Here is a 26,098-nt window from a genome sequence, read left to right as displayed (position 1 = left end):
CAATATACTGTGGAATTCCAATATTAACATTGAAATCTATCCTCAGCATGGTCTCAGGAGGGAAGAATCTTAGCTTGGTGAGAAATAGAATTCTCCAATCACTTAGCCTCCAAAGTTTTGCTGATCTTCTTGTGCATTCCTTCATTCTGCCACAGAAGGATTCATTGGGCAGGACTTACTGATGCCACGGAACAAAAATATGTAAACTTTTACTTAGGGATAGAGATGCTTTTCAGTTGTTTGGCCCTAAGACATTCTTTCTATAAGGCGAATACTCTTTATTGTTTGGAGAATTTTCTCTGATACCTATTATGCAGTGGGGATGATGAGGTTTTCTGGAAGGGTAAATTCTGGATCTACGTCTTTCTGGAAAGACACATAGATGCCATTATGTCCTATGGATGACAATTTGATGGCGGAAATTTATTTATTTGTTTGTTTATTTTTTGAGACAGAGTCTCGCTCTGTCGCCCAGGCTGGAGTGCAGTGGCGAGATCTCGACTCACTGCAAGCTCCGCCTCCCGGGTTCACGCTATTCTCCTGCCTCAGCCTCCCGAGTAGCTGGGACTACAGGCGCCCGCCACCACGCCAGTCTATTTTTAGTAGAGACGGGGTTTCACCATGTTAGCCAGCATGGTCTCGATCTCCTGACCTTGTGATCCGCCCGCCTAGGCCTCCCAAAGTTCTGGGATTACAGACGTGAGCCACCGTGCCCAGCCGATGGCAGAAAATTAAAGAATGATTGTTTTAGTTATTCACTCCTAATGTAATGTTAGCATCATGGCAAAATGTGAATTTCTGGCATTGCGACTCTAGCCGTTTTGAGCTCACTAGAGAACTATGAAAGAAGAGTAGGATTTTGCTCCTATAAAACCTGAAGAATATAATATTTTCTCCCCCAACGTGGAATCCTCTAGAGGAGCAGCTTGATATAGTAGAAAAAGCTCCAAAATAAGGTTTATATGTTTTAAGTTCTAAGTTTGGTTTCTTTATTCAGTGATCATTTAATTTGGGACAAACCTTCACCTTTCCTAAGCCCTGATTTTTTTTTCTTATATAATAAAGATAATAATTTCTTTCTTGCAAGAATAGCATTTTGTGGAGATTCAAAAAACTAATATGTTTCAATGTGCTTCCAAAGCTCTAAGACATTTACAAGTGTTGTCATCTTATCTTTTGGACTGTAGAAATTTGAAAGCTGTTACTTGGAAAAGCGGAGCCTCTGAGAAGCAGGCATACTGATATCGGAAATGACAGGTGACAACATGACCACAAAGATGAACTGGAAACCAAAGGACAACATTGGCAGTCATAATGATGACTGATCATTAATGGAAAGGCAGATTATGTTTAGAATCATCTGTTTTTAAAAAGCACACAGATGTGCAGTCAAACTTAGTGTTTTTAAATGGTTGAATATTTTGGATCACACCAGGGTGAGGTTTAGCTGATTAGAAAATGGATACATGTGTTTTATATTACTTCCCAAATGTCTTACAAATAGAGGCACTGATTGCCTTTGGTTCAGGCTGTATTTTCCAGGGTGAAAAAACATTTCGTTGCCTTAGTTCATGCACTAGGCACAAGGCAAAATTTAGCCTCTCAAAGTCTTGAATTAATCATAAAGTTTTACCTAAGTAATTTTCTCAAAACTATTTCATACTCTGCACACCAAAATATTGAAATTCTTTGGGTTTCTTTTTGAGCCATGTTTTCCATTGACTTTCCCTCCCTCCTTCTCTGGCTGAACATCTGCACAGATATTCCCCTTATTATACATTGGTCAAACATCTGTGAGAGATAAGCTCCAATATTCTACGGTATGGATTCTGTGGTGATTTGAAATATTTTTGAATTTTTTAAAACACCACCCCCATCAAAAGAGTGTCCAATTGCCTTTCTTTGAATACAGAACCATCTTAACATGAAAAAATAGAAAAGATCTGAGAGTTTACTCTACATTCAAGCTAATGAGTTTGCCTGCTACAGTTTTAGGATTGCTTGCAGCCTCCTGAGTCAGAAAAGAATTTTATTACAACAATAACAACAGCCAGAGTATCAGTATTTTCTGGTCCCCTAATTACCTAAATTCTAATTCCCCGAGGGAGGCAAAAAGAGGGTCAAGCGACATCTGCACACATAGGAAAAAAACTTGAGCTTAGGGAACTCAACTCTTTTAGGAAATGTTAGTATGCATGTCTTCTCTTCCTTTGGAGGGAGTCATTATTTTTTTTATCATATTGGGTAGTAAGCATGACTGCCCGTTTCTCAGGAGGGTGCACTATATATTTCAATGCTGTTGACTGTATAAGCATTTTTGTAAAGATAGCCTAGACCAAAGAAGGTCAGAGCCTCTATTCACAAGACATGCAGAAACACAAGAGACAATGGAGAAGCATCTCCCAACACCTCCCAAAATAATCATGGTTGACTTCTGAGGCTAGGTGTACCTTTCACAGTTTTAGTGGGGGTTCCAGCTGAATCCAGACAGGTGAGTACTCAACTGCCAGACATGTGAGTAAGGTAGTCTTCAGTTGATTCCAGTTCCCAGGCTTCATGCCATTCCAGCAAAAACGTAGAGCAGAGATAAGAAGTTCCCCCCAAGCCATGTTCACATTGCAGATTTGTGAGTAAAATAAATGTTTTTAAGTCCTTATGTTTTGGAGCAGTTTTTTTATGCAGCAGCAGATAACCAGAACAGACTCTTTAGCTTAAAGCAGCTCTGTAAAGGCAAACCTTCCACTAGATTTACCCCAGCTGTGAGATTAGAAGCTCCACTCCAAAAATTCTGGATAAAATATATTTTGTTGTTCTTGTACCATATAAACAAATAAACAAAATAACTCAGCACGGGAAATTTTAGCTTTAACTAGGAAAATATATTAACATCAAGATTTAAAGGGATTGTGTTTAAGTATCTACCATGTTGCCATTTGAGTATCTACCTACATGATCTTTCCTCTATAGGAAGCCAAACCATATATTTGCTAATAAATTTTCCTCATGGTGCGTTCTTCCATAATCTGTGTTTCCTTGCCATTTTATTCTCTGTGTTCTGTGTTTCCTTGCCAAAGAACATAGAGAATAAAAAGATGTTCTATGTATGTAGTCTTAGGTTTGTCACTAAAACTATTTCCCAGATGCTGGGGTCTACAAAATATAATTTCTAAAAATGGTTTGGTGACCAACTCTGCTAGGCATCTAGCAAAGGAGGTAGCAGCATCACCAGCTCAGACCCAGTTAATTCTGACAAAATGTTTGTTTGGGGTGAAATTTGCTTGCCAAGAAGTAAACTTGAGAGAGTAGTATCTGTTTTCACCTCTAGCTTATCAAGTCTGTTTGTTCTTTCGTTCTTTTTTTTTTTGAGACAGGATCTCATTCTGTCACCTAGACTGGAGTGCACTGGTGCGATCTCTGCTCACTGCAACTTCTGTCTCCCAGGTTCAAGCGATTCTCCTGCCTCAGTTTCCCGAGTAGTTGGGACTACAGGTTTGTACCACCACTGCCCTGCTAATTTTTGTATTTTTAGTACAGACGGGGTTTCACCTTGTTGGCCAGGCTGGTATCGAACTCCTGATCTCAAATGATCCACCCACCTCGGCCTCCCAAAGTGTTGGGATTATAGGCGTGAGCCACTGCACCTGGTTTGTGCTCCCATTCTAATAATGATATCCAGTCCTTGTTCCTTGAAAACAGTCATGTTTCAGTGTTCATATTGAATTAGGTTCACTTAGATGAGAGAGGTATAAATTTGGTTTGTCTTCTTGACTATAAATGAACTTGATCTGGCCCTTTCTGATCCTCTAAGCTCTATATCGGAGTATTGGTTTGCTATAAAAATCTTGCAAGTCTGAACATATATAGAGTATATCATCTCTCTGCCATCCTGTAGTTATTAGCTCAATATAATTCCCCAGTGATCTCTCTACCTCACTGTGTTTTTCTCTGAGGACTGTTAGGTATCTTTCCTCAGAGGTAGATGCTTTTGGAACATTCAATTCAATTAATTCCAAATACTATATCTTGCAACCATAAAGTTAATCTCTGGCACTTCTCAGTCTCCAAGTCCTGCCATCTCTATAATATTCCATGGGCTTTATTAAACCATACATGTCTTCTTTTATTAAACCATGCATGTCTCAAAGGCTGATGCTGTCCTCCCTAAGGATGTCTTCAATTCTTGGCAAAATGTGACCTAAACCAGTTATTTTGGAAGCCTGTTATAAAATTTTAGTTCAGCCTACAGATGATGTGGGTTTGGATGGTAATGTTACTCCAAAATACACCAAAGCTTACTGGGACACAGCTATACCCATAAATTTATGTATTTTCTATACTGCTTTTGTGCTGCAGTTAAAGAGTTGAGTTGTCATGACAGAGACCATATGGCCCACAAAGCCTAAAAAGTTTGCCAACCCCTGTCTCATATGGCTGTTACACTTATTTGTGTGTGTTTTTCATCTTTTTCCCCCTCTGTCCTTTAGTCTGGATATTTTCTATTGGCCTATCTTTCAGTACACTAATCCTCTAATCTTCTTTTCTGCTGTGTTTAATCTATGGCTAAACCCATCTATTGAGTCCTTAAATTCAGTGATAATATTTTTCATATCAAGAATTTATATGTAATTTCTCTTTTATAGATTTTTTTGATTGCTGGTGAAATTCTTCTTTTGTATTTATATGTTGAATATATTAATTAAAGTTATTTTAAAGTTCATGTTTTGCAAGCCAATATTTGGATCACCTGTGGGACTATTTCTATTTTCTGTTTTTTCTCTTGGACTTTGTTTATTTCATTTTGACTCAGGGTAATTTTTCTTTGAAAATGTCAGATATAGTGGTTGAAAAAGGACAGATCTATTCTGGATCTCTGGCTGAGATCATCTTCATTGACAGAAGCATTTCTTTCTGGTAGGCAGTTACAGTAAGAAAGAGTACCTTAATACCAGTCATGAGGTGGTTGAAACCCGGTTTTGAGTTTTGCATGATGGTTGGTTCATTTCCAGTTATCCTTACGCTTACAGTGTAGCTCTTCCAATGTCGTAGTTGGATGCCTAGGGTATTTACCAGGACCTTTCCTCCTCGGCGTGTGTCCTGAACTCCAGGTTTTGTCTTCTCAGCCCCACGAAGTTTCCAGTAGTTCTGCTCAGCTTCTTGCCTCTTTGCTGCCACCTTCTGATTAGCTTCTCAGTCTACCTAGCTACTTACAGATCGCCACAGAAAAAGTAGTACATAATGTTAGGTCTCCTCAAAAGAACATCCATTTTCTCCAAGATCTTTGTCCTCTCAAGTCCTGGTTGACTTAGTAGCTTTCTGATGGTATCCAATGTATTTTTTTCATTTGTATATAAATATTCTGAACAGCTTTTCTAGTTACTCTTGGAACAGTTCAGCAGGGGTTGGAGGAGGGGAGATAGTTCATGACAAAGCATTCAACCATTACCCTCAATAAGCAAATTCTTATTATTTTTGATAAGTTATTTTATTCTTTTACTCATTTCAGTGAGTTTAGGACCATAGATTTCTATCTCTGGTCCCCTGTATTGGAAAAAAGAAATTACCCTAGGGTAGGTTTTTTCTCCAAAACTTTGTTTTGTGTTGGTCGCCTGTGGGGGACACCTGCTCTGGAAGGAAGCCACACCACACAGTTTGTTGATTTATTTTAGCCTGTAAGAAATCCCTGTTGCACTGAATTTACTTATTTTGGCTGCCTGCCCTACTGCCTGTCTTTACCTTGCCAAATTAGGGGTTTTATATAGGATTCTTCTGAGATTCCTCCATTTGTTTCCCCAACATTCTCTTTTCACATTCAGAGGAATTGTGAGTCAGTGAGGTGTTCCTGCTTCTACACTGAACCATGCATGCTATATTATGAAACTTCATGGAATTCATATACCATTTTTCTTTCTTTTTTAAAAAATGTCTCCATTTATTTTATTTTTTATTTTTTATTTTTAATTTATTTATTATTATACTTTAAGTTGTAGGGTACATGTGCATAACGTGCAGGTTTGTTACATATGTATACTTGTGCCATGTTGGTGTGCTGCACCCATCAACTCGTTTTTGACTGTTCACCTTTAGAGACCATTACATCTAGCAAAACCATTTCTTAGGGCTTCGTTTCAAGCTTATTATTATTATTTTTTAACAATGAACATTTTTATAGCACTCTACATGTGCCACACAATCCACTAAGCACTTGACATATATTAATTCATGTATTTTCCCCACTTTACAGATAAGAAAACTGAGGCGCAATGATCTTAACCAACTTTCCCAATGTCAGAGCTAGTAAGAGCCTGGGCTGTAGCCCCAGGGATTCTAGTTTCTTAACCCAGCTCAGAAGTTTGACTTGGATGTTCATGTGATAGAATGGTAGAGAATGGAAGAAAATCACAAATCGCAAGTATTTCCCAGTTAGTAACTCCTCAAACCCAAGGATGACTCAGGTTGGCTCCCAGCACTTGGCATGTCATGGTTCTATCCTGCTAATTCCATATTCTAAAGCTCATTTGTGGTTGGCTATCTGGAAGGGGAGAAAAATCTCTCATACCCTGTGTTGGCTGGAAGTGTTTAGCATTTTTGGTGAGTGAGGGTGTGAAGAGCAGCTTGTAATGCCGTAGGATGTCTGGACAACACTGAATTTTTCTTACTCCCATTTCTAGTTCAGCTTTTCCTGAAATACCGCATATCTTTCGCTTTTACAATCTGCACAACTTTGCTCAAAAGTCACCTTCTAAGCAAAGCTCACTCTGATTATCTCATTTAAAATAGCAAGTACTCTGTCCACAGACAACCAATCCCCTACCTTATTTATTATAACACTTATTGTCTCTGACATACTACACAGTTTATTTATTGTCTGTCTCCTACTCCAATGCTGTATCATTACTACCTAGAAGATTGCCAAGCACATATTAGATGCTTATTAAAATTTGTTGAATAAAAGAAGAATAACAACTTTAAAAATCAATTGAATATATTTTAAACTGCTGGAGAAAAAGGTTCAGTGAGGAAAAAATTAACTGATTTCAGGGGTCACTCTCTTTCATTGCCTGATGCTCAGTGTCTTGAAAACTGCTTTTACACTTTTTCTCCATGTTATGATTGCTTCATATTGGAGAATAAATTGCTTTTCTTTTATTTCATCTTGGCCAGAAGAAGAATTTCATGCTTTATCTTTTATGTATTTGTTATCTGTGTCTCTCTAAAAGAATATAAGTTCTATAAAGGTGGGGGATTTTTCTGTTTGCTTCCATCAATATCTGTCCCAGTGATTTGTATTCATGTGTATTCTCAGTAACCTATTTTGTGTAATGTCGAGTTACCTAACCACTGGAAGGAGTTTTCTTTGCTGCAGCCCAGAGCATATGATAGATATATGTTCAGAATCTAATTTACATGTGAATGTCTTAATCTTGCGTGACAGCAGTGACTTTAATCGTATAACCCTCTTTCTCCTAGGTTAGGTGATTAGAAAGGGAATTGAGACTACTTTATTCCCATCATCTTACCAGGGCTTAAATTGAACAGGAAATGCCAATACCCTAGAGTCTTCACTGTATAATCTTTGCATGGAGAGATACATGTTAAAAATATAGTTCATCTATAATGGGAGAGAGAGCAATCTGCTACTCCATTACTAAAAAATATAATTAAATTCCTTATTGCTACTGGCTACTTATTTTACATAACTGAACATGAAATACAAAATAAGAAACAATCACCTCATTGGCACAGTCCATCAGAGTAGTTGTAATCTTTTGATTTGGAAACCTCATTAACAAAATTTCAGCATGTCAGTAGAAGTCCATTTTGATAGCATTGTCATTTGGCTTTTCTGAAGCTGTGCTAGATAAATTAAATGACTCTCCAATTGTCAAGGGTTGAGTGTTGTTGCCAGAAACAATAGAAACAGAAACACAAGAATCAGGAAACCTTCAACATACACCAAATTTTCAGACATTTTCCACCAGAATGTTAAATTTGAAAAAATAAATCCAATAATCTTAATAATTTGTTACAGCAACAGTTACCTATAAGCAATAATTGTGTTTTGTGAAGGACTCTCTTTGACCCAGGGGAATGAAAAATGGAAAGTGGATTAGATTACTTAGAAAGGGAATTCCCTGCTTGGAGCATCAGACATATGCTGTGGGGTTTAGGAGACACAAAGCTTGTCAAGCTACTTTGTAATTCAGGCCTGGAGCTTCTTTAAATGCATGGCTAGTCTTCAGTTTCAGAAAACATATTGCGCGTTAGCTTTTCTTCAGATACAATCTTAGTGTTCATTTCTTTTCAGGTGCTGAGTTCTGCATTTTGTGACACCAATTATGGAATGGGTGACCTTAATTGTCTCCTGCATGTTGCCTGGGCCAGAATGCCAATTGGATAACAGGAGGGTCATGGTTGCCCTATGGAGAGGGTGATGGAAAATTGTAAGCCATGACTTGACTGATGCAGGAGAAGACATAGACTGCAAAAACTGATTGATCATGAAAAGTAAACTTGCAAAGGACAGCACGCATGCACTCTGAAGCCTACAGGAGAGAAGCTCACACTTACACCTCCCATGGCATTATTGCCATGCTTTATTCATTCATTTTTTTAGTATGCCCCAATAGATGATGGTGGACATAAGCATTTGGTGATAGTTTATTAATCAATTTCTACCTCTTAAACAACTCCTGGATAATAAAACATTACATTTTATCTACAGAGATGAAAAGACCTTAGAAATTGTCTGAGGTAGTTCACCTTAATGAGAATGAGAAGGAAAATAAGTTGTCCAAGGTCATAGAGCTTCTAAGGCACATAGAGTCTGTTTTAAGGAACATACAGTCTGTTTATGCACCTTATCTCATTTAGTCTTCACTGATCTCTGTGAGGTAGTTGTGGAAATTGGCCTAATTGCTATTTTATTGAGGAGAATGTTGAGTTTCAGAAATTTCAATACCCAACATGAGAAGAAAAGTGAGGTGTAAAATCAGGTCTTGAAGTCAGAGTTTTAACTCCTCCTGCAATATTCTGTGGCTTCTGAGATGTGCCCAGAAGGAGAAATTTAATAAACCCTGGCCTGTCTTAGCTTCCTACTATTTTCACTAAACCATTACTTTTTTTCGTTGAATAAAACTTGGTATGTTAGCTCACAAAATCTGTTATTCTGTTATTCCATGTTCTGTGTAGTTTTTATCAACAAATTTACAGTTATCAATAAAGCAAACCAAAAAATGATTCATGGAGAACTATTGTTTTTCTATTCTAATTCCTGCCATCATCTTGTGTAAATTTTGTATCTACACAGATGACATTACCTTCATCTCTTATGCCCTTGGCCTTTGAACTCCTTGACTTTTTAACCTGTTTTCCTGACCCCATATTGGATTAGTCGACTTTAGGAAATACGTTGCCTTCATAATGTTAAAGACCAACATCTTAGGGGGATAATTATACTAGGCAGGGGTGGAGGTGTTGGCAGTGGTGAGATAGTCAAGGTTGGCACTGGTCTTGTTGCCAGTTTTGAATTTTATCTTTAATGCAATAGAAAACCATTGAAATATTTTCAGTAACAGAGTGACATATTCAGATTCGCAATAAAAAAGAAACATACTGCTGTATGGAAAACAAAATGAAGAGGGACAAAAGTGATTTCAAGCAATTAAAGGATTATTAAAAGAGTTGATGATGGTTTGTATCAGGTTGATGGCAATGGGAATAGAGAGAATGTTTAGGAGCTAGAATTAATAGGACATGGCCATTGGTTGAATATAGGACTCAAGGGAAATGAACCATTTAATAATAATAATTATAAACAGTTTTAGGCTTGGAAAACTAAGGCTAGTTGTGGAAATACTTACTGAGATAGGGAACACTGAAAAAAAAATAAGGTTGAATTTGGGAGGAAAGGCAGATGGGAAAATGGTGAAATTAGGATTCGATACGTTCATTTGTGGTAACATAGAGAAATCTGAGTCCTACAGGGAGTAGGATACATGAGACTGAAGTTAAGAAGAAGAGAGGCTCAAGAGGAGAAGGAGCTTCAGGGAAATAGGTTATCACAGATGCTGTAGGTGGTGGATGCTCCAAGGATGCAGATGTAATCAAATGATCCCAGCTGCAAAGTGAAGATCCATTGCATTTAGCAACATTGAAGTCAGATATGTTTTTAGTATGAGTTATTTCAATAGATTAGTGGTAGAATCTAGAATTCAGTGGGTTGAGGAATGAGGATAATGTGAGAAAATAGAGGCAGGAATTACAAATACTTCTTTTAAGACGTCAATAATCCAAATACAAATCTCGATGTCATCTAAAACTACTCTTCGCACTCACTGCCTACATAAAAATCAATCACTCAAAACTGGCAGCCCTACCTTTTCTTTTTCAGATTTATACCCATCATCTCTATCAGACTCCCTTAGCCTAGTTCCTCTTAATTTTTACATGGGTCTCCTCCTCTTCAGCCCTCTTAGGTACATCATTTGAAAGCTACTGGAATGACCTTTAGAAAATTCATATCCTCCTCAAAATCCTTCTATGTCTCTCCTCGTTGTGGCTAACTTCCATTCTCTCCAGCCTGACACGGCCTTTCCTGGGGCATCCCACATTCTAGCTACCGAATACTACTTCAACTTCCTTCAAGTGTCTTCTTTGCTTAGCATATGCTGTTTATTTTCTAAGAATGCCTTTAATCCCTTCCTCATTCTACATTACTTGGCAGATTCTTCCTCAACCATCAAAATTCAGCTAAGATTTCATCTCCAGGAAGCCTCTTGGCTTTCCTCTGCTGTCTTTGTTAAATGCTGCCACTGCACATGGTGTGTTCACCAATTTTGACACAAACTATTTGTCTATCTTTCATTGCTTTATATCCAAAACCTTGTGCAAAATCTGAGACTAAATTGATATGTACTGAAAGAATGAATACATGCTTTAGATACAAAGGGAAAGAAATACAGATGACCTATCACGCTCCCCAGATGCCCATCTTATTTATTTACATTTCAATTCAGATGACTTGAGGAACAAGATAACCTAATAGAAGGCTCCACTGATCTTCACCTCCTGCAAGGACACCAAGTTAACAAATATTACACACACAAAAGAACACCTTCAGAAGAACCAAAAGTGAGGTGAGCACTCAATCCCTGGTTCTAACTTCATATCACTGGAAGAGCACGGAAAAAAGTAGGAAAGGTAGCCTCAAATCACTGACCCTTCTCCCATTCCCCCTGGTAGCAGCCACATGGCACAGAGAGAGAGAGAGAGACCCTGTACTCTCAGGGAAAGGAGAGCACAACAATTGTGACACATTGAATTGACCTCAGTGCTTCCCTGCCACAGCAGAAAGAAAAACTGGGCTGAACTCAGCTGATGCCTGCCCATGGAGGGAGTATTTAAACCGGGCCTAGCTAGGGGGCAGTTGCTCATCCCAATGGTTGGGACTTGAGTTCTGGCAAGCCACACCATGGTGGGCTGAAATGTTCTGGGGCCCTATATAAACTTGAAAGGCAGCCTAGGCCACAAGGAGTGCAACTCGTAGGTGAGTCTTAGAGTTGAACTGATCTCAGCCAGTGAACTTGGGGGGCACACAATCTATTGAAACACCAGCTAGGTCAGCTAAGGGAGTAATTGAGTTACCCCTCTCCTACCCAGGCTGCACAGCTTATGGCTCCAAAAAAGACCCCCTTCCTTCATTTGAGGAGAGGAGACAGAAGAGTAAAGTGGATTTTGCCTTGCACCTTGGCTACCAGGTCAGTCACAATAGAATAGGGACCAGTTAGAGTCATGATGTACCCTTTTCAGGCCCTAACTCCTGGACAACATTTCTAGACACACCCTGGGCCAGAAGGAAACCTGCTGGTTTGAAGTGAAGGACTCAGTCGTAACAGGGCTTATCACCTGCTGACTAAAGAGAGCTTGGGCCCTGACTAACCAGCAGAAATACCCAGGTAGTATGCTGTGGGCCTGGCATGAGACTCTGCGACTTGTTGGCTTTAGATGAGACCTAGCACATTCCCAGCTGCGGTGGCTACAGTGGAAGGCTCCTTCAGCTTGAGAAAAGCAAAGGGAAAAGTCAGGGGACTTTGTCCTGCAGCTTAGGTACCAGCTTGACCACAGAGTGGTGGAAGAGCACCTAGCAGCCTCTTAGGGTCTCCAGTTCCAGGTTTTGGCTCTTGGATGACATTTCTGGACCTACCTAGGACCATAGGGGAGTTCACTTCCCTGAACGGTGAGTCTCAAGCCAGGCAGCAAGCTGAGTGAAGAGTACTTGGTCTTTAAGGGAATATCTGCAGTAGCCTGGCAGTACTCCCCATGGGCCTGTGGTGGTGATGGCCATACAGTGAGGCTCCTTTGCCTGTGGAAAGAGGAGGGAAGAGTGGGAAGGATTGCATCTCATAGTTTGAGTGCCAGCTGAGCAGCAGTATGGTAGAGTATCAAGTAGACTTCTAAGGTTTCTGAGTCCAGTGATTGGCTCCTGGACAGCACCTCTGGGCCCACTCAGTGCCTGGGGGAACTCACCACCTTTAAGGGAAGGACACAAGCATGGTTGGCCTTGCCAGCTGTTGACTACCTCAAGGCATTTAAAAATCAAACTTCTAAAGGTCAAGGATAAAGAAAGCAAACCTAAAAGCTGCAAGAGAAAAGAAACAAATACATACAGTGAAGTTCCCATGCATCTGGCACCAGATTTTTCAATAGAAATCTTACAGGCCAGGAGAGTAATATGAAATATTTAAAATGCTGAAGGGGCGGGGAGAGAAACTTTTACCATGGAATAATATACCTGGCAAAAATATCTTTTGAAAATGAAGGAGAAATATAGACTTTTGCAGACAAATAAAAGTTGAGGGGTTTCATCAACACCAGATTGATCCTACAAGAAATGCTAAAGTAAAAATTTACTGAAACAAATGATAATGGAAACATAACATACCATAACCTATAGGTTATAGTGAAAGCAGTACTAACAGGCAAGTTTATAGCTATAAGTGCCTTCATCGAAAAAGAAGATTGGGCCAGGCGTGGTGGCTCACACCTGTAATCCCAGCTCTTTGGGATTACCTGAGGTCAGGAGTTCAAGACCACCCTGGCCAACATGGTGAAACGTTGTCTCTACTAAAAATACAAAAATTAGCCAGGCTTGGTGGCAGGCACCTATAATCCAAGCTACTTGAAAGGCTGAGGCAGGAGAATCACTTGAATCTGGAGGGGGAGTTTGCAGTGAGCCAAGATCGCGTCATTGCACTCCAGCCTGGGCAACAAGAGTGAGACTTCGTCAAAAATAAAAAATAAAAATAAATAATCAATAAACTTCAAATAAATAATCTAATGATGCATCTTAAAAAAAACTAGAAAAGCAAGATAAAACCAAACCCAAAATTAGTAGAAGAAATAATAATGATCAGAGCATAAATAAATAAATTTGAAATGAAGAATATAATACAAAATATCAACAAAACCAAAAAGTAGGCTTTTTGAAAAGATAAATAAAATTGACCAATCCTTATCCAGGCTAATTAAGAAAAAAATAGCAAAGACCCAAATAAAATTAGAGATGAAAAAGGAGACATCACAACTGATACTGCAGAAATTCAAAGAATCATTAGTACCTACTACGAGTAACTATATGCCAATAAATTGGAAAATATTTGAGTGGATAAATTCCTAGATGCGTGCAACCTACCAATATTGAAACATAATGAAATCTAAAACCTGAACAGACCAGTAAGAAGTAGTGAGACCATGACAAAATAAAATGTATTCCAGTAAGGAAAATCTCAGGACCTGATGACTTCATTGCTGAATTCTACCAAACATTTCAAGAGGATCTAATACCAATCCTACTCCAACCGTTCTGAAAAATGGAGGAGGAGGGAATACTTTTACACTGATTCTACAAGACCAGTATTACCCTGATATCAAAACCAGAAAAAGACACACTAAAAAAAAAAAAAAGGAAAATTATAGGCCAATATCTCTGATGAACATTGATGCAAACATTCTCAACAAAATACTAGCAAACTGAATTCAACAACACATTAAAAAGATCATTCATAATTGCCAAGTGGGATTTATCCCAGGTATGCAAGGGTGGTTCAGCACATGCAAATCAATCAATGTGATATATCATATAAACATAATGAAGAACAAAAAAAAGTATGATCACTTTTACTGATGCTGAAAAAGCATTTGATAAAATTTAACATCCTTGTTGATAAAAATCCTCAAAAAATTGAGGATAGAAGGAACATACTTTAGCATAATAAAAGCCACATGCAACAGATCCACAGCTAGTATCATACTGAACGGGGAAAATGGAAAGCCTTTCCTCTAACAGCTAGGACATGACAAGAATGCCCACATTCACCACTGTTACTCAACATAACACTAGAAGTCATATCAGGGCAATCAGATGAGAAGAAGAAATAAAGGACACTCACACTGGAAAGGAAAAAGTCAAATTATCCTGGTTTGCAGACGATATAATCTTATATTTGGAAAAAACTAAAGACTCCACCAAAAAATCATTAGAACTGATAAATTCAGTAAAGTTGCAGGATCAGTAGCATTTCTATATCCCAACAGCAAACAATCTGAAAAAGAAATCAAGAAAATAATACGTTTATAATAGTTGCAAATAAAATAAAATACCTAGGAACAAACTTAAAGAATTGAAAAGTCTTTACAATGCAAACTATGAAACACTGATGTAAAAAACTGAAGAAGACACACAAAAATGGAAAGATATTCCATGTTCATGGATTGAAAGAATCAATATTGTTATAATGTCCATGCTATCCAAAGCAATCTACAGATTTAATGCAATCCCTATCAAAATACCAATGAAATTCTTCATAGAATTAGAAAAAGCAATTCTAAAATTTATATGAAAGCACAAAAGACCCAGAATAGCCAAAACTATCCTAAGTAAAAAGAATGAAACTGGAGGATCATATTACCTGACTTCAAATTATACTACAGGGCTCTAGTAACCAAATGTCATGGTACATAGATCAGTAAAACAGAATAGAAAATCCAGAGATAAATCCATGTATTTAAATGAAATCATTCTTGACAAAGGTGTCAAGAACCTATATTGAAGGAAGAACATTCTATTCAATAAACTGTGCTGGGAAAACTGGATATCCATATGTAAAAGAATAAAACTAGACCCCTGTCTCTCACTATATACAAAAATCAAACCAAAATGTATTAAAGACTTAACTCTAAGACCTCAAGCTATGAAACTACTAAAAGAAAATATTGGGGAACTCACCAGAACATTGGGCTGAGCAGATCTCCTGAATAATGCCACAAAAGCACAGGTAATCGAAGCCAAAATGGATGAATGAGATCACATCAACTTAAAAAGCTTCTACACTGCAAAGGAAACAATCAACAAAATGAAGAGGTAACCCACAGAAATGGGAGAAAATATTTACAAACTATCCATTTGACAAGGGATTAATAAACAGAATATATAAGGAGCTCAAACAACCCTAGGAAAAACAAATCTAATGATTTGATTAAAAATTGTGCAAAATACCTGAATAGACATTTCTCAAAAGAAGATATACAAATTGCAAACAGTATATGTAAAGGTACTCAACATCATTGGTTATCAGAGAAATGCAAAACAAACTACTATGAGATATCATCTCACTTCAGATAAAACGACTTTTATCCAAAAGTCAGGCAATAACTAATGTTGGCAAGGATGTATATAGATTTATCTCTAGATAAAAGAGAACTTTTTGTACGCTTTTGCTGGGAATGTAAATTAGTACCATCACTATGAAGAAAAGTTTGGAGATTTTTCAAAAAACTAAAAATAGAGCTGCCATACAATCCAGCATTCCTACTCTTAGAAATACACCCAAAAGAAAGGAAATCGTATATGGAAGAGATCTCTGCACGCCCCTGTTTACTGTAGCACTATTCACAATGGCCAAGATTTGGAAGCAATCTAAGTGTCTATCAACAGATGAATGAATAAAGACAATGTACATATACACAATGGAGTACAATTCAGACATAAAAAAGAATGAGCTCCTGTCATTTGCAACAACATAGATGGAACTGGAAGTCATTATGTTAAGTAAAATAAGCCAGTTACAGAAAGACAAACATCGCATATTTCATTTATTTGTGGGAACTAAAATGTAAACAATTGAACTCATGGAGATAGAGAGTAGAAGGATGGTTACCAGAGGCTGCTAAGGGTAGTGTTGGAGGGAGTGGGGATGGTTAATGGGTATAAAAAGTAGTGAGAAAGAAAGAATAAGATCTCGTATTTGTTAGCACAACAGTGTGACTACAGTCAGAGGTCATTTAATTGTGCATTTAAAAATAGCTAAAAGAGTATAACAGGATGTTTTATTACACAAAGGAAAAATGCTTGAGATGATGGATACCCCATTTGCCCTGATGTGATTATTATGATTTGCATGCCTGTATCAAAATGTAACTCATAAATATATACACTTACTATGTACTCATAAAAATTAAAAAGAAAGAGAAAAAAAAAAAGAAAAGAAAAAGAAAAACATCCAGATGACTTGAAAGCCAGAATAATTGGTTTTTATATTTCAGGTAAATAATATTTCTAGAAACACATAATGAAGTAATTCTCATGAGGAGTGAAAATACAGGTTTTAGCTTATGCAGAGTTTGTAAATCAATTCAAATGGGATCACAAAATAAACATTAGAATTTTCATTTTTTATTGTCTTTTTCCATTAATTTTGAAGATTTAAAGGCATATGTATTTTTAAATTCTATTAAAGTAATGAGACTTCGTAAGTAATTTCACAAAGGTTTAACTCTAGTACACATATTAGCATTAATCATTTATGGAATCATTATTTATAAAATATATAAAGTTGTATATATAAATGTATATATTTATATGCATACACACAGTTTAGTAGTTCCTGTGTAATTAAGTAGGTTATGTAGGCAATATGAGGACTTTTGAATAAGTCTTCAGTTGCTACCATGGAAACAATTTTTAGAGTTGTTCTGCAGAGTGATGTGATGCTGATTAAAGAGTTCAAGCACTTCATTTAAAAATTAGTCCAGAGTCAGCCGGGAAGAAGCTGCACATTGCAGAGCTGGTCCACCTCTTGCTGCTGAGCTGGGCTCTGCTGGGCTGCTCCTGCCAGGTTGCCATGGCCAGCGGCTCTTCTTTACAACCTTCTTGATCTAAGGAGGCCAGGAGGTGATTTACAGCATGGCAGCTCCGGTGATCCTTGTCAAAAGGTTAATAGTTATGAACTTTCCAGTTAAGAAATGTATTATGTACTGCTCTGTAATCTGTGAGTGCTTAGCCTTAAAGGGCTTGATGAAGATAATATTCTGGCATTTTAGATTCTGACACGAACTTCATAACCATTAAAAACAAATGCTTGGCAAATTAATGGCTGTTGGATCTTTATTAACTTGCAGTGAAATATAATATCACTTTCATTAAAATACATTGCTGAAAAATGATGGTGAGAAAAATGTATTCTGAATGACAGTGAAGCTGTGAGATCCTAGGGCTGTTTATTTTATTACTATGGCAACTGTGATAAAAACACACAAACCACCAATGTTGTTTCCTTTAGTGAAAATTCTAAATTATAAATCTACTTGCTAACTAATTTTAAATTCTGACTTTTCAAAACAAGGTGTTATTTTAGGGGTAACTTTCTAAAACTGAAATTTAGTCTCTTACTAGAAACACAGAAGCAAAATGACTGCAGGACAATTGAAATTTAAAATAGTCTAAAACATTGAAAAAACTTTTCTATAGCTGAATTTTCCCCAGACCACTCTAACCCTTTATCCCTTTGCTTTTTTTTTTAACTTATCAAGAATACAGTGCTGTGTAATTATGAAAATCTTGGTATTTGTTGCTATGATACTTATCAAATCATTTAAAGAGAAATTAAATTTTTGCCATTTTAATGGGCATCAAAACTGTTTCACAAAGCCATTAGGGTAAAACAACATTATGCCCATTTTATGGAACTTGTTCTACCTGTTGTGCCACACTTAAACCAAACTCTGTGTCAAAAAACAAACTGGCATATGTGAGTATTCACAAATAGACATAGACAAAGAATATTTTCATGTGTAGACACTTGTCACCAGTAAAATAAAGTAGACTGAATTGCATTCAGCTGAAAACATACTGAAATCTAGGTTCATTTCCTTCATCGATTCATAAACTAATCACACCCTTCTACTTCTGTATAGTGTGGCAGGGATGTAAAGGTGAAACATACACATCTAGGTACCTTTATACTCAATCATACTCTTTTTCTTCTGTCTTAATCTGTTTTGTGCTCTCGTTGCAGAATACTACCGGCTGAATAATGCATAAAAAGCAAAACTTACCACCTCACAGTTCTGGAGGTTGAAAAGTGATATGGTTTGTCTGTGTCCCCACCCAAATCTCATCTTGAGATCCCACATGTTGTGGGAGGTACCTGGTGGGAGGTAACTGAATCATGGGGCAGGTCTTTCTTGTGTTGTTCTCACAATAGTGAATAAGTCTCATGAGATCTGACGGCTTTATAAGGCAATTTCCCTGAAAAAGCTCTCTCTCTCTTTGCCTGCTCCCAGTCATGTAAGACATGACTTGTTCCTCCTTGCCTCCCATCATGATTGTTAGGCTTCCCCAGCTATGTGGAACTATAAGTCCATTTAACCCCTCTCTTTTGTAAATTGCCCAGTCTTGGGTTTGTCTTTATCAGCAATGTGTAAACCGACGAATACAGTATATTGGAACCAGGAATGGGGTGCTGCTGAAAAGATACTCAAAAATGTGGAAGCAACTTTGGAAGTGGGTAACAGGCAGAGGTTGGAATGGTTTGGAGATCTCAGAAGAAAAGGAAAAGTTTTCTTCTGGGAAAGTTTGGACCTTCCTAGAGATATGTTGAATGGCTTTGCCCAAAATGCTGATAGCAATAAGGACAATAAAGTCCAGGCTGAGGTGGCCTTAGATAGAAATGAGGAACTTGTTGGGAACTGGAGCAAAGGTGACCTTTGTTGTATTTTAACAAAGAGACTGGCAGCATTTTGCCCTGCCGTAGAGATCTGTGGATTTTTGAACATGAGGGACATGATTTAAGGTATCTGGTAGAAGGAATTTCTAAGCAGCAAAGCATTCAAGATGTGACTTGGGTGCTGTTAACAGAATTCAGTTTTAAAAGGGAAGCAGAGCAAAAAAGTTTGGAAAATTTGCAGGCTGACAATGTGATAGAAAAGAAAATCCCATTTTCTGAGGAGAAATTCAAGCTGGCTGCAGAAATTTGCATAAGTAACAAGGAGCTGAATGTTAATCAACATGACAAGGGGGACAATGTCTCCAGGATATCTCAGAGACCTTTGTGGCAGCCCCTCCTATCACAGGCCTGGAAGCCTAGGAGGAAAAAAGGTTTGTGGTTTGGGCCCAGGATCCCTCTGCTGTGTGCAGCCTAGGGACTTGCACCCTACATCCCAGCTGCTCCAGCTGTGACTGAAAGGGTTCAAGGTATGGCGTGGGCTGTTGCTTCAGAGGGTGGAAGCCCCAAGCCTTCATAGCTTCCATGTGGTATTGAGCCTGACAGTGCACAGAAATCAAGAATTGAGGTTTGGGTACCTCTGCCTAGATTTCAGAAGATGCATGGAAATGCCTGGATGCCCAGGCAGAAGTTTGCTGCAGGGGCAGGGCCCTCATGGAGAACCTTTGCTAGGGCAGTGCAGAAAGAAAATGTGGGATTGGAGTCCCTACACAGAGTCCCTACTGGGGCACCACCTACTGGAGCTGTAAGAGGGCCACCATCCTCCAGAGCCTAGAATGGTAGATCCATGGACAGCTCGCACTGTGCACTTGGAAAAGCCACAGACACTCAATGCCAGCCTGTGAGAGCAGCCAGGATGGGGGCTGTACACTGCAAAGCCACAGGAGCAGAGCTGCTCAAGGTTGTGGGAGCCCACCTCTAGGATACGCGTGACCTGGACGTGAGACCTGGAGTCAAAGAATATCATTTCAGAACTTTAAGATTTGACTGCCCCACAGGATTCCAGACTTGCATGGGGCCTTTAGCCCCTTTGTTTTAGCCACTTTCTCCCATTTGAAATGGCTGTATTTACCCAATGCCTGTACCCCCACTGAATCAGGAATTAACCAACTTGCTTTTGATTTAACATGCTTATAGTTGGAAGGGACTTGTCTTATCTCAGATGAAACTTTAAACTGTGGACTTTTGAGTTAATACTGAAATGAGTTGAGCCTTTGGGGGACTGTTGGGAAGGTATGATTGGTTTTGAAATATGGTTACATGAGATTTGGGAGGGGCTGGGGTGAAATGATATGGTTTGGCTATGTCCCCACCTAAATCTCGTCTTGAATTCCCATGTGCTGTGGGAGGGACCTGGTGGGAGGTAATTGAATCATGGGGAGGGGGCTTTCTCATGCTGTTCTCGCAATAGTGAACAAGTCTCATGAAATCTGATGGGTTTATCGGGGTTCCCGCTTTTGCTTCTCTCTCATTTTCTATTGCTGCCACCACATAAGAAGTACCTTTTGGAGGGCACGGTGGCTCATGCCTGTATTCCAGCACTTTGAGAGGCCAAGGTGGGCTAATCACCTGAGGTCAGGAGTTTGAGACCAGCCTGGCCAACATGGTGAAACCCCGTCTTTACTAAAAATACAAAAATTAGCTGGGTGTGGTGGTGCATGCCAGGAATCCCAGCTACTCGGGAGGATGAGGCAGGAAAATTGCTTGAACCTGGGAGGAGGAGTTTGCAGTGAGCTGAGATTGCATCACTGCACTCCAGCTTGGGCGACAGAGTGAGACTGTGTCTCCAAAAAAAAAAAAAAAAAAAAAGTGCCTTTCACCTCCTGCCATGATTCTGAGGCCTCCCCATCTATATGAAACTGTAAGTGCAATTAAACTTCTTTTTCTTCCCATTCTCAGGTATGTCTTTATCAGCTGCATGAAAACGGACTAACACAGGAAGTCTAAAGTCAAGCCACCAGTAGGTTCAGTCTCTGGCTCCATTGCTGTGTCCTTCAGACAAGTGGAAAGCTAATCCTCACATGGCAGAAGGTGGAAGGGCTAAGGGGCAAAAGGGGGCCAAATTTGTCCTTTTATAATGGCATTAATCCCAACCATAAGGCAGAGCCTTCAAGGCCCAATCAGCTCCCAAAGGTCCCACCTCCCAGCACCACTATGATGACAATCATATTTCAGCATGAGTTTTGGTGGGGATGAACATTCAAACCATAGCACCTTCTTTACTCCATTAAAGATGAAAACTTTGTGATTTCTGTGTTGAAATTGAAACTTTTTTGGTTCTAAGGCTTTGTAATTACATGCACCCTTTGGTTGACTGATCAATTTTTCTGATGAGGAAAATGAAAGAACCTGTGGTTTCTTTTTAATTTTGCTTTTTTAAATTCTTCACTCTGCTCCAGAGCATGGTGTTTTCCAATTAGAGGTCAATCAAAACAGTGATTTAAATATTTTTGAATAAATAAAAAGTAGCAGTTCCTTATTTTTGTCCTGCCTTTAGTCTACAGTCTACATTTTTGGCAAAAACTTCCATTTTGCAAATCTTTTTCCAGTATGCAGTGCCTGTGAGTTTCAAGTGCATTTGTTAAGTTGTTGCATTTTCTTCTTTTGTCCTTTCTCCCCTTCCCCCTATTTCATCAACAAGAACAACACGTCATTTCAAATATTAAGGTATGATCATTCTCCTGCAAGGCAAGTGTATTTGGCCATACTTTGGGCAGTATTTGTCTTTTCTCTGAGAGAAGAGTCCTATTATCTTCATGGCAAGTTCACATTCATGACTGTGGACTTCATGCCTATCAAGCAGCCCAGAGAACCAAAAGACAGAATCAAACTGGATTCCCAATTTATTGTGTATAGCTTTTACCCAAAAAGGTTGTTGAGAAGATTGGAAAAGACAATATATATGTCTGGCTAAACAACTAATTGTTTTCATCTTTATTTTTCCCTGCTTTCATTTCTATTTTTTTAAAATCAAGCATTATAGTCATAATTTTCACTCAAGTGAAGAACTCATGAAGGATAGGCTTGGCATGGCAGCTAGAGCCCGATAGCACCTATATTTTTATGCACCACTATGCTTGGTGGATTGATATCTTGTATCAAGTCATTAGACAATTGCTCCAATTCTAGGCATGCGTCTCCTTTGAAGGGAGATAAATACGGCAGTGAAAAACAGTACGATCTAGTTACACCTGTCCCCTTGTATTTGCTCATTTTTTTATTTTGAAAGAATCTCAAGCCCACATAATATTCACAAGCACAGTACAAATAGTAATCGTTGTCCCCCTGAACTGTTTGAAAGTTGCTGATATGGTATCTAATCCCTTCTGACTATTTTAGTATGTATTTCCTACAAATGAAGACATGGTCCTACATAAACACTAACATTTATCATGAAATTAACACTGACACTGAGACATTACTGCCATCTAATCGTCAGACTCTATTTAAGTTTTACCAAGTGTTCCAGTCATATCCTTTATTACCAGATGATCCGGTCCAGTATCACATGCTCATCTAGCTGTCATGTTTCCTTAGTCTCTCTCATTGGGGAGCAGGTTGGCATTGGTCTGTCCTTGGCTTTTATGACCTTGGTGCTTTTGAAGATTACAGGTCAGTTATCTTTTAGAACATTCCTCAATGTGTTTTTATCTGAGGTTTCTTCATGATTAGATTTGAGTTATGAATTTTTGGCAGAAATACCACAGAAGTGTTTTCATTGCACTTTATTTTTATTTGTACTATATTATAGTAACTCAAGGGACATTAAATTTAATAAACTTGATCGGGTGTCATCTACCACACACAGTTACATCATCATTTATACATCTATCCATATATATTGAAAATCATATGTTCATACCAATACTTCTAATTCCAAACCAAAGCCACAAGATTTATTCTAGGTTTCTCCTTTTCCATAATTGCAACTCCTATCTGCAACAGCAAAAATCTTGGATTTCATAGTACTTAAAATATTTGCTTATTTCATCAATCTCCCCATATGTAACTAATCTTAGGCCATATCCACCTCATCTCACCTCACACAAATGCTATGCTTCCTCTGCTCAGGCCCTACTATCCCATATTGAACCACTCTCCTACTCTAATATTCTCCTCACACCCTCGGGCTGTCACATTCTGAGCTAGGCTGCCGCTCTGCGTGAGCCTCCATACCTTCTCAAGCTCTAACACTGATCTGGGTCCCTCTTCCCCCACTTACCAAAGTCTACCTTGCTCTACCTCCCCTAATAGCTTTTGGACTAAGTTATTTAGCAAGGGAAGAAAAGGAAAGAGAAGAAAAGAAAAGAAGAGGGAGTGAAGCAAAGAGAAGGGAAAGGAGAGCAAGACGGGAAGAGGAAGAAGAGAAGGAAGTTGACTTTTGTATTCCTCTGCTTTCACTCCCAAGTTCTCTCTGCTTTCGAGTTCATTGCCTCTTTTACACCCATTTTCATCTTCAATTAATATTGTTTTTAGAAATTGGAGGCCTCTACCTTTCTGTCTGTGTTTTTTAAAATTGTCCAGATTTATTGAGGCATAATTGACAGAAATGAATGTATGTACTGTATTAAATATGATATTTTCATATACATATACACAGTAAAGTGATTATGACAATCAAGCTAATGAACATATTCATCACTTTACATAGTTACCACTTTTTTTGTTGTTGTGAGAACACAAGATCTACTCTCTCAGCAAATCTCAAGTAAAAATATTGTATTAACTATAGTTACCATGCTGTATGTCAGATCTCCTGAACTTATTCTGCATAACTGACACTTTTTACACTTTGACCAACATCTCCCCATTTCTCCCAATCCCTAGCCTCTAGCAATCGCCTTTCTACTCTGTTTTGATTAGTTTGACGTTTTAAAATTCCACATACAAATGAGATCATGCAAGATTTGCCTTTCTGGGCCTGACTTATTTTATTCAGCGTAATGTCCTCCAGTTGTATCAATGTTGTTGCAAATGGCAGGATTTCCTCTTTTTTTTAAGACCAAATATTATTTCATTGTATATGTATATCACATTTTCTTTATCCATTCATCTGTCTGTGGATACTTAGGTTGATTCCGTATCTTGGCCTTTGTGAAAAATGCTGCAATGAACACGGAAGTGCATATATTTCTTTGAGATGCTGATTTTATTTCCTTTCGATATATACTCAGTAGTGAGATTGCTGGATCTTATGGTCATTCTATTTTACAATTTTTGAGGAACCCCAATATTATTTTCCATAATGGCTGTACTAATTTACATTAATTACCACCAACGGTGCACAAAGGTTCCCTTTTCTCCACACCCTCACCAACACTTACCTTTTACATGTTAGATAACAGATGTGAGGTGATATCTCATTGTGGTTTTAATTTTAATTTCCCCAAAGATTGGTGATGTTGAGCATTGTTTCATATATTTCTTGGCCGTTCGTATTTCTTCTTTTGAGAAATATCTATACAGGCACTTTGCCCATTTTTAAATCATATTATTTGCCACTGTTTTCTTTGTTCCTGTTTGCTCAACTCAAATTCTATTCAAATTTCAATTAGTTTGGGAAAATTATCCCTAGCGAAGGTAATGGTTTTGAATATCCTTTTGGAAGTACAGCTCATCTTCACCCTTATATTCCTTTTTGTCACTTTGGACAAAATACTTAATAGACCAAAACTTTATAAATAAATTAATTGGCTAAAACATGAACCCATATGCATTTTGATAACTTGAATGTGTTTAGCTACTTAGACTCCATCAGCAGAGAAAGCTGAGAAAGTAATTCTTTTATAATAAGCTTTTGAGTGGGGAAGGTCACATCGAATGGCCATGATAGAGTGGGTGGAACCAAGTTACTGTGTCATTTAGCACAGTCCTGCCCATTAGTTCTGAATCAAGTCTGTCTCTTAAATTACATTAATGTTGCTGGTAATTTCAAATCAAGGTAATGTGGGAACTTTTTGAGGGAAGAATGTTTTGAATTTGTTGGTGACAAGGCAAGAGATAGCTTTAGCTCGGATTTGGAACAAAGAAGAAAACAATCTGCACCGAGGCAGTCTGTTTCAGAGGCCAGCCTGGTGTCTAGTGGCAATACCAGCCTTCTGAGAACACATCTAGTCATGCTGGCCTATCTCAACTATATGAAAGGAAAGCACACAAAGAAATTTTGCCTAAATTTGGACTGGAGTTTTAAAGGTGATCAGCAAACTCTTGGGTACTCTCTGTGTTGTAGCAATGGAGCTTTAATTATAAAATCCCCAAGTGCAACACATATATCAAGAGTTGAGTTCCAGTGTTCGATAGCCCAGTAGGGAAACTACTGTTACAATAACTTATTGTGCATTTCAAAACAGCTGAAAGAAAGATTTGGAATTTTCCCAACACAAAGCAATGGTAAACATTTGAGGCATTGTATATCCCAATTACCCTGATTTGATCACTACACATTGTATGCATGTGTTAAAATATTGCATGTACCTCAGGAATGTATATGATCATTATGTATCAGTAAAAAAAGCTTTGAGGCTACTTGTCCAATTCCTCAGCCTTTGTGATGATTTCTTCTCAGAAACTCGTGTTTCCTTTTTTTTTTTTTTTTTTTTTTTAAAGATGAAGTCTTACTCTGTTGCCAGGCTGGAGTGCAGTGGCGCGATCTTGGCTCACTGCAAACTCTGACTCCCTGTTTTAAGCGATTTTCCTGCCTCAGTCTCCCAAGTAGCTGGGATTACAGGCATGCACCACCACACCCAGCTAATTTTTGTACTTTTAGCAGAGATAGAGTTTCACCATGTCAGCCAGGCTGTTCTTGATCTCCTGACTTTGTGATCTGCCCACCTCGGCCTCCCAAAGTGCTGGGATTACAGATGTGAGGCACCGTGCCTGGCCAGAAACTCGTTTTTTTTTTCTTTCTTTTTAATTAAATAAAAGCAAGTAAAATTTCATTTTATAAATAAGGCCATTTCTATTTTATTTCTATTATTATCCACAGATATTTATTTTGTATTTTTATGAGCAAATTCAAATTTATTTTAATGTCATGTCAT

This window comes from Mandrillus leucophaeus, unplaced genomic scaffold (assembly GCF_000951045.1).
Source record: "Mandrillus leucophaeus isolate KB7577 unplaced genomic scaffold, Mleu.le_1.0 Scaffold96, whole genome shotgun sequence".
Lineage (NCBI taxonomy): Eukaryota > Metazoa > Chordata > Mammalia > Primates > Cercopithecidae > Mandrillus > Mandrillus leucophaeus.
The sequence above is the reverse complement of the archived record's forward strand: the minus strand, read 5'-3'. Positions refer to the sequence as shown.